Here is a 9897-nt window from a genome sequence, read left to right on the forward strand (position 1 = left end):
AAGTGGAACATAGATCAGGTGACTCAAATTTCTATGAGAAGGAAGAACAAATCTTCAGTTATTCAGAAACTGAAACTGATCAGACCATATCCAACGAGCATCGAGACTCTATTTATGTCTTTTCCCCTAATAATTACAATATTAAGGGGAAAAAGCAAATGAATCGATTCATCGTCTCGTTGCAGTGTGATAAATAATGGGAAAAAAGAATAATATCTTGTCTTGATGCGATTCTTAGAATACCCAAAAGTGGTATTCTACAGAGAAATTCCATTTTTGGATATTCTAACGTAGAACATGGAATACCTGATGGGTTGAATATGACAACACCCTTTTCCCTAGATTTATCGAGGGAAGGGGACAACTTTCAGATTCAAATTAGCTATTCTATTTCATATGAAGATGGTGAATGAATCCAAGTAATGAGTGATATAAGTATTCCATTGGTTCGAACATGTCTAGGATTTGATTGGGAACAAATAGATTCTATAGAATCTGAGGCTTACGTTTCTCTTATTTTAGTAAGAACAAATAAGATCGTTAACAATATGGTTCAAATTATCTTGATGAAATACACCCCTTTTTTCATGGGGAGAAGGGACAATAAAACAAGTTCAAATTTGATGTTCCATAACAATTTGGACCACACTAATCTTTTCTCTTCCAATGGGGCGAGTCAATTAATTAGTAAGCATCAAGGAACTATTTGTTCATTATCTAATAGGGAAGAAGACAGTGGATCTTTTATGGTTCTATCACCATCTGACTGTTTTCAAATCATTCTATTCAATGATTCTAAATGTTATGATATGGGAAATCAATTAAATAGAAAAGACCCTATGAGAAAAATCATTGAATTTTCAGGTCTCTTGGGTAATTTACTTAGTATAACTAACTGTTTTCCATCCTCCCATTTTATGACTTATAAAAAAGTATTATCAAAGAAACATTCCATTTTCCACAATTCTTTCAATACTTTCCAAGTACCTAAATATTAATTCATGGACGAAAATATGAGAATTTATCATTTTGATCTATGCAGGAACATCATTTCCAATCTATTGGGTCCAAATTGGTGCTCTTCCTCATCCAAATCCGAATTCTACGAAAAAACATTTCCAGTAGTTAGTCTTGGACAATTGATTCCTGAAATTGTATGGATATTCGAGGATGAACCACTCCCTGAATTTGGTCAAATTATAGCAGTTGATGAGGAATCTTTAGTCATTAGATCAGCTAAACCTTATTTATACTCAAAAAGCGATTGCTCATAGTCATTATGGAGAAATTCTTGACAAAGGAGATACATTGATAACATTGATATATGAAAGGTTCAAATCTAGTGATATAATTCAAGGTCTTCCTAAAGTTGAACAATTTTCAGAAACCCGTTTGAATAATTCAATATCGATGAATCTGAAAGAAATTTTTGGAAATTGGACCGGAGATATGACAAGATTTCTTGGAAGTCTTTGGGGGCTATTCATAAGCACTAGGATAACTATGGAACAAAGTCAGATTCATTTTGTCAATTAGATTCAAAAATTTTACCGATCCCAAGGGGTACGAATTGGTGATAAGCATATAGAGATTATTGTATGCCAAATGACATCAAGAGTCTTAATTTCAGAAGATGGAATGGCTAATGTTTTTTCACTGGGGGAACTCATTGGATTATCACGAGCATAGAGAATGGATTGTGCTCTGGAAGAGGCAATCTACTATCAAACCATGTTATTAGGAATAACAAGGGCATCTCTGAATACTCAAAGTTTTATATCCGAAGCGAGTTTTCAAGAAGCTGCTCAACTCTTAGCTAAAGCTGCTCTACAAGGTTGTATCGATTAGTTGAAAGGCTTGAATTAAAATGTTATTATCGGGGGAATGATACATGCCGGTACTGGGGAACATATTCACCGTTCAGGGAAATGAAATGGAATAGATCCAAGAATAGGGAATAGGAATCTATTTAGCAACAAAGTGAAGGAAATATTATTTCATCATGACAAAGTATATTTTTTTTCCTTTCAAGACAATTCTCACAAATATCACAATGTATTAAAACAACAATTCAAATAGTCTTGAGAAATAGATTTCTTGTTATGTTCATGAATATCTCTTCTATAATAGGAAGAATATCAAATATTCTATGAGTGAGAACGTTTCTATCACGTATTAGACAGACAGGCAATCTTTGAGATGTAATTGATTCCGTTGGAATAATTAGATATTACAATACATGTTATTTCGCTATTTTGGGGAGGAAAGTGAATGAGAATGAGAAAAATATATTGGAACATTGATTTGGAAGAGATGATGGAAGAAAGAGTTCATTTAGGGCATACAACTAGGAAATGGAACCCTAAGATGGCACCTTACATTTTTACAGAGCGTAAAGATACTCATATTATAAATCTGGCTAAAACTGCTCGTTCTTTATCAGAAGCTTATGATTTGTTGTTTGAAATAACAAGTAGAGGAAAACAATTCCTAATAGTCGGTATGAAATATCAAGCAACTGATTTAGTAGCATCAGCTGCTACAGAAGGCTGATGTCACTATGTAAATAGAAAATGGCTTGATGGTATGTTAACTAATTTGTCTACTACAGAGACGAGACTTCAGAAGTTCAAGGATTTAAAAAAAGAACAAGATACGAGAAGATTCAATCAACTTCCAAAAAAAGAAGCAGCTATGCTCAAGAGACAATTAGACCAATTGTAGAAATATCTAGGTAGGATTAGATATATGACAAGCTTACCCAATATTGCTATAATTACCAATCAAGGAGAAGAATCCATTGCTCTTGGGGAATGTAGAACTTTGGGTATTCCGACAATTTGCTTGGTTGATACAGATTGTGATCCAAATCTCATGGATATCCCAATTCCAGCCAATGATGATGGTATAGCTTCAATCCAATTGATCCTGAATAGATTAACGTCAACAATTTGCAAAGGAAGGGCATTAAGGTCATTATAACTACATGAAGGGCTAATAGAAAGTAATAAAAATAAAAAAAGGGGGGGGGGGGGGGGGGGAGGACCTGAGGATTTACTGAGTTGGCTGCTATTCCATCCAAGATCTCGTAAGAGGGAATTTCATTTATTGATTTGGTTGGCTACTCCAAATTGGAAAATATTCTTAATGGAATACCCCTTTTATTATCTCATGACATCAAAAATTCTGATGAGAGTGAAATAATTGAGGAATCTCTCATTTGACAAAAGTCATTTATTTTATTCTTTAAGTTCATCTTTACAAGGGGGTAATATGGATATGGATATCATACGATCTCCTATTAGCACACTGAATCATATCTATGAGATATCCGGTGTGGAGGTGGGTCAACATTTTTATTGGCAAATAGGGGGGTTTCAAGTTCATGGACAGGTACTTATAACTTCTTGGATTGTAATTGTTGTCTTAATAGGTTCAGCTACCATAGCTGTTCGAGATCCACAAACCATTCCTACCGGTGGTCAAAATTTTGTGGAATATATTCTCGAATTTTTTCGGGGCTTGACCAAAACTCAGATTGGGGAGGAAGAATATGGTCCCTAGGTTCCCTTTATTGGAAATATGTTTCTATTTATCTTTGTTTCTAACAAGTTAGGTGCTCTTCTTCCTTGGGGAATTCTAAAATTACCTCAGGGGGAGTTAGCTGCACCTACAAATGATATTAATAATACAGTTTCTCTAGCTTTACTTACATCAGTAGCATATTTCTATGCAGGTCTTACAAAGAAGTGGTTAGGTTATTTTGGTAAATATATTCAACCAACCCCAATAATTTTACCAATTAACATCTTAGAAGATTTTACAAAACCTTTATCACTTAGTTTTCGACTTTTTGGAAATATATTAGCTGACGAATATGTAGTTGTTGTTCTTGTTTCTCCGGTGCCTTTAATAGTTCCTATAACATTGAATAAACAAGATGTACACACACTATGTATACACAACACCACATGCGCACAACATCATATATGAAACATGTACAACATATTCAACTTATGCACAACAATAATACCTCACATCCCAAAAGCACACTGTCATTACTAGGAAAACTTGCTTCCAATGTATTATCCATGCTTGTCCCAACATGCCATAAACCACCCTGCTTCATTTCGCTGATGTATCTCTCAGTGTTACCTATCATAACATAGTCATAATAAAAGCATATAATATCAATTCATAACCACATGATAATGACCTCATATATTTGTCACGACTATTCTTCCACTTGATTCCTCATAAACCATAACCTCTTCATGTCATTCACCTGCATAAGAAATCATTCCTCCATAAGAATGATCCCTGAAAACCCTGGTAGACAATAACATAAATACATGGAGACATACATACATATATAATTGTTAGCATAGAACAAGCATGATCTTGTTAGACAACAACATACATACATACATACATACATGTATACATATATAAACAATAATCATGATCATAACATAATTACAAGATAACATAAGGTCTAGGTTAAGAGAACTTCCTTATTTATGCACAACATTAAGAACCAAATTCCCAACTTAGCCAAGGCATATGGCACCTTAGATCCATTGAATTTACCTTTTCTGGTTACCTTTCTCATGACTGTAGTGCCATTGTTCATTTACATCAATGGACCCAACTAGTCCAACAACTGTCATAGTCTTACCTTCTCCTGCACTTACTCATGCACAGAGCCTCATCTGAGTCGTACATTACTTGTCAGGTACCACACAACTTTCCCCGAGCTCCATCACTCTCTTCCTCTTACCCAAACCAATTCCCAAGACTCAAAACATAGAAGGAAAGATAAGAAACAAACAAGAAGCGAGACCATGAAAACCAATAACAATACGACACCACAAACAAAGCAGCAAGGCCTTGCACCAAACATAAACAAAACCAAAAATCAAGCTCATCACACCATAAAAATACCAAAAGCACACGACTAGCAACAAACACCATGACTCAATCCCCATGGTTTTTAGTGCTTCCAAAGGAAAGCTCAACCTGAGCCTTCTCCAAGATTTCATGGAAGTCTCTCTTGACACGCAACTTCTTGCATCATACTACCATAAAAAGATAATTGTCAGTGCATAAGCAAACATAACAATATACTAGTTACGTTACCTCGTTGTGCCAAGCACGCTGCCTTGCAACTGAACACATCCACACCATCTCTCAAGGGACTCCAATTACCTTGACAGATCAACCTATAACTAGAGACTAGCTAATATATCTGTCAAGTACATGTTCATGAATCTAGCACATATCCACATAATGTCAAACAAAATCAAGGTTAAGAAGGCTTGATGTATGCAAAGAACTCATTTGTTTGGAATTAGGGTTTCCAAACATAGCCAAAGAAATTCTTTCCCAAATCCTTTCTTTTACCTTTTTACCTTTCTATAATCGAGGGTTACTATGTACTATCACATCACCCAGCTATTAGTTATGTAAACCCATCAACTATTACTTTGTCATGCTAATACCAAGCATGTTTCCTGTAATTGCTCACACATGTCAACCACATGTTCCAAATATCAAAACAATCATATCTATCAATTTGAAATAAAAATTTACCAAGACTAACAATCATGTCATAATCCATGATCAACTCATACTTGTCAGACATAACACTACACTGTCACCTACTACACTCAAGTACATATCAAATTTCTCAACACATATGTGTTAGTACAACAAGATCATTTGAACACATACTCATATTATGCAATTTATCAAGAATTCAACCAACTTGCAAACATACCATGTTAAATAAATAAACTTGATGACATAATCAAAGAGTCAAGCACCAACTATATGACATAATCAAACTCGTACTTTAATGTATCTCAGGGAGGCAATCTTCTCTGCACAATCAAGCTAGTCAGCATGATATAACTTCTAAACACATCATTTTAAACATAAATAAGATCATGCTATCCATAACAATCACTAACTAACATGTTCGCATCCTAACTCATAAACAATTATCATTTATGCATAGCAATTGCATATGTTCAATAAGTATAGATTAGTATAACAACATATCAAAAATATGTCAATTCATACCTGAATAGAGTACCCATAACGATCTGAATAGTTTAATCCAACTTAGTATGATACATATAAAATAAAGATGTAATTGCTATAGCCCTAATTATCAAGCCAATAACATATAACAAGAATAATATATATCTCATTCTCATCAAGAACATATAACCTAATCATCAAGCTAACTATCATATGACAACAACAAGTTGACCTATAACATACTCATCAACAACATATACCATAATCATCAGGTTATCTAATATAAAAAAACAATAGCAATGCATACAACTACATGTTACTATCATTCTGATTATCCATGACATGTGCATATAATTACACTAATCAACTAAGATCTATCATGAATGTAATCATAACATAAAAAGACATGTACATAACCTAATGTATATAAATCTAATGCATATAACAATCCTTGAATTACATACCTGCATGCCAAACATACAATACCTGTATGACGATCTGCTCTTATCCCAGTCCAATGTTGGAACCTCATTATGATGATCTTCATCTCCTACTCTATCTCAGCCAACACATTAGCATCATAATATACCAATATCACCCTGATGACCTAAATTGCATACCATGATTTCACAAGGCATGTTTGACCTATTATTCAGGCATAACTATAACCAAGACCATACATGCATAACAACTCCATATAGATGTATGACACATGAGTACCAAACCATATACACATCATTCTAGCTAGAGTCCAATCATCAAAGGATGACCATATCAACTAGATAAACACATGAACGTATGTAGTCGAGCATAAGAGATCAATCCTGGTAACCATCCTACAAGAATGATGCATGTAATCAAACAACTAAGAATGAAACCTAACGTACAAGGATGTAATCAAGCTGCATATAATCATATAACTAGCCATATACTCCTCATGATGAATTCCATAAAACCGACATCAAGTTCCTCATGATAACCTTATTTCTACCATGATCAATATGATGTAGTGCAATAAGCACATGGAACACAAGTTTAATAGGTACACACGCAATCGACATGCATGCATGACCAACACATTTAAAAATATATGTAGCATTAGATATGACCCAAAGAGAGCACAACCCTCTTTGATACCACCCTGTAACACACCCTCCCAGGTCTACCCAAAGTAACCATGCCAACAGGGGTAAACATGAGAAGACAGGCTACTATGATCATTTTCGACCTCCTATGTGACATTAAGGAAGTGGAATCGATAAAACTTCACATACAGTCATCCAACATCATCAACAAAACCCTCAGGAGATAAGTCAGCCACTCAGAATTCCTATCCTTGGGTCCCACTGCTATTCTTCTTCTCTTAGGCCATAGTTGCTCTCATCAGGGAAAATTTTAAGAACCCCCCTAAATTTATAAATATAATAAATGGGCGAATCTCCATGGTATATAGGAAAAATGGAAGGCGATTTTATCAATATTATAATATGTATATATAATTTTTTGGCGAATCTCTCACTAGGCATGGCGAATATTTAACTCAATTATAAAATCTTGTAAGATCTTGGCGAGTCTTTCACTAAATAATAAAACTTTGTAAAGTCCTAGTGAATCTTAGCATAAGCTACATGCTGGTTTAATTCCCCCATTTAAATAGGCTACATTCGACGTGAATACCATGGGTCAATACCATGTGCCATTTTGGTGAATACCATGGGTCAATACCATGTGCCATTTTTATTTTTATTAATTCTAATATTAGGGTTAATAATGGTTTTTTTCATGGTATTAATAACAATCTAGTCCATGGTATTTGTCCTATAGTATTTTGGCCATAGGTTTCACCTAAATATAAACCATTTTTTGGGTGTTCGTAAATATAAGGTGACTTATGGAGTAAATATAAAAAAATATTTTATTTATTTACCATACCTCTCGTTTATTTATATTTTTATTAATTTACCATACCTCTTTTACAAATATGGTATTTGGCCCATAGGATTCACTTAAATAAAACCTCTTTCTTGAGCCTTCATAAATAGAACGAGGGTTATGAACTAAATATAAAAAGAGGTTTTATTTATTTACGATACGTCTAGTTTATTTATATTTTTATTTATTTACCATACCTTTTGAGTAAGTATAAAAAGACGTTTTATTTATTTACCATACCTCCACTTTACTTATATTTTTATTTGTTTACACCCTTACATGTATATAAGGTGACTTATGGAGTAAATATAAAAAATGTTTTATTTATTTACCATACCTCTCATTTATTTATATTTTTATTAATTTACCATACCTCTTTTATAAATATGGTATTTGGCCCATAGGATTCACTTAAGTAAAACCTATTCTTGAAAATGGGCGAATGGATTCACTTAAATAAAACCTATTCTTGAAAATGGGCGAATGGAAGGTTGTAAGTCCTAATTTCAAGGGCTAAATTTACCTTTTTTACCCTCTCCCTTAAAATAAGGTGGGCTATTTGAGGTGATTTGTAAAAATGTACTATGATACAAAATATTCGCCCACTAAAAATTTAAAACCACTTAATTTCGCCAAAGGGCGAACATTCGCCCCTAAAATTATCCTTGGCTCTCATGCTATGGGAAAGGGCGTGAAAAATAACCAAATGTCATTCTCACAGGCCTGCCTGCTAATGACTCTGGACCAGAATCGTCAGTTCTGTGCCAATGAACCTGAGATTTAAACCACTTTTCTATCCCAAAATCCCGACCTCTGTAAAAAAAAACTGTTGTAGCTTTTAGAATTCATTAAAGACATGATAACAATGCTGATCAATCAAAATAAACCTCAGGACTAGGCCTAACCCTCCCCAACCAAGACTGACATTCTGTCAAACACTTAGCATCAATGCAACCTACCGGTCTAGGATACAAGATCGAGTATAAATAACTGAAACAACTTATGAAACATAACCAAAAGGATCACCTCCTTCTACATTGAACTATTATATCATCAATTAGGTCTTGCATCCATCCATTTAATAGTTACAAGTAAATACATGAAATAACTATGAGATGAACCAGTCATTTAACCATGCTAATAGACAACATAAACCAAGTAAATATCATAGATAAGACAACCATTAAATCCACATATAAATAAGTGCAAAAGTAAGAGAACTTAACTTTTATTAATCATAGGCAAATCTGACCAGGTTCGAGACTTCCATGTACCAACCGAACATAGACATGGTTGAACCTTTCTTTCAACCAGTCACCCTTGTGCCATGTTCCAAGCATGAATGTGGGATCTCATAGAACAACCAATCCAATAACAACCAAGGGAATCCAGAAGTTAAACCACCTCCACCCTCATCAAATCGTGTTCACACCAAAACCGGTTCTTCAATCATAATGAAACTGAACTTTGAATGCCATCTGGAATCCATCAGTATCCTTGAGGAGTTTTATGTCTCCTTGTCTCTCAGAATTTACCGCAATCAAAACCGGATCACTAGGACCTAAACTGAGACCAATCTCTCAGGCTTTACTAGAATCCAAACCTAGACCACTAGGACCTAAACTGAGACTTCTCCCTTAGGCTTTACCGTGTATCTTGACAAAACCAATCAAGGGATTCCTAGGCCTTTGGGAATGGATATTGATACCACCTCCGCCCTGGATTCCAAAATCCATCCAGCAAACCATAGCTCAAAAACTAAAATAAACATCCCAACACCATGGCATCTGGAAAAAGGCAAGGATAGGTTGCTAACCACTTTCATAGCCTAACAAAACCAGGAAATTGACAGTAAGAGAACCATACGCCAACATGCAAAGCCATGCATGCCCAAACCAGCTAGGAAATCACACAGGAAAA

Source organism: Pinus tabuliformis, chromosome 8, assembly GCF_031772625.1.
Source record: "Pinus tabuliformis cultivar Carrire ecotype Pingquan chromosome 8, CPIR1, whole genome shotgun sequence".
In the NCBI taxonomy this organism is placed as follows: Eukaryota; Viridiplantae; Streptophyta; class Pinopsida; order Pinales; family Pinaceae; genus Pinus; species Pinus tabuliformis.